The sequence below is a fragment of the Penaeus japonicus genome, unplaced genomic scaffold (genome assembly GCF_977035675.1).
Source record: "Penaeus japonicus unplaced genomic scaffold, GWHDUDI00000001_assembly GWHDUDI00000001, whole genome shotgun sequence".
Classification (NCBI taxonomy): domain Eukaryota; kingdom Metazoa; phylum Arthropoda; class Malacostraca; order Decapoda; family Penaeidae; genus Penaeus; species Penaeus japonicus.
In genome coordinates this window covers 34,884,043-34,884,269 of record NW_028234403.1, presented here as the reverse complement: position 1 = coordinate 34,884,269, position 227 = coordinate 34,884,043, and positions in this window count along the sequence as shown.

Genomic DNA, 227 nt, shown 5'->3' with positions numbered 1-227 from the left:
AACGCAGAGGGTATTGACTCTGGCTCTCCTTGTAGGATTTTCCACGTAGGACGTCTAACTGTGTGTTTAAGTGGACAATACAAAATGGCATTTTTTCGCGAAATGCTATGCAGGGTAGTCATTTACAAAACGTTTTGTCACGAGTCTCTGGCTAACAAGATTTTTCGATTAATTTCTATGGAATATTTCTGCCATCTTGGCGCTCTTTTCGTTTGGTCTAGAGCACC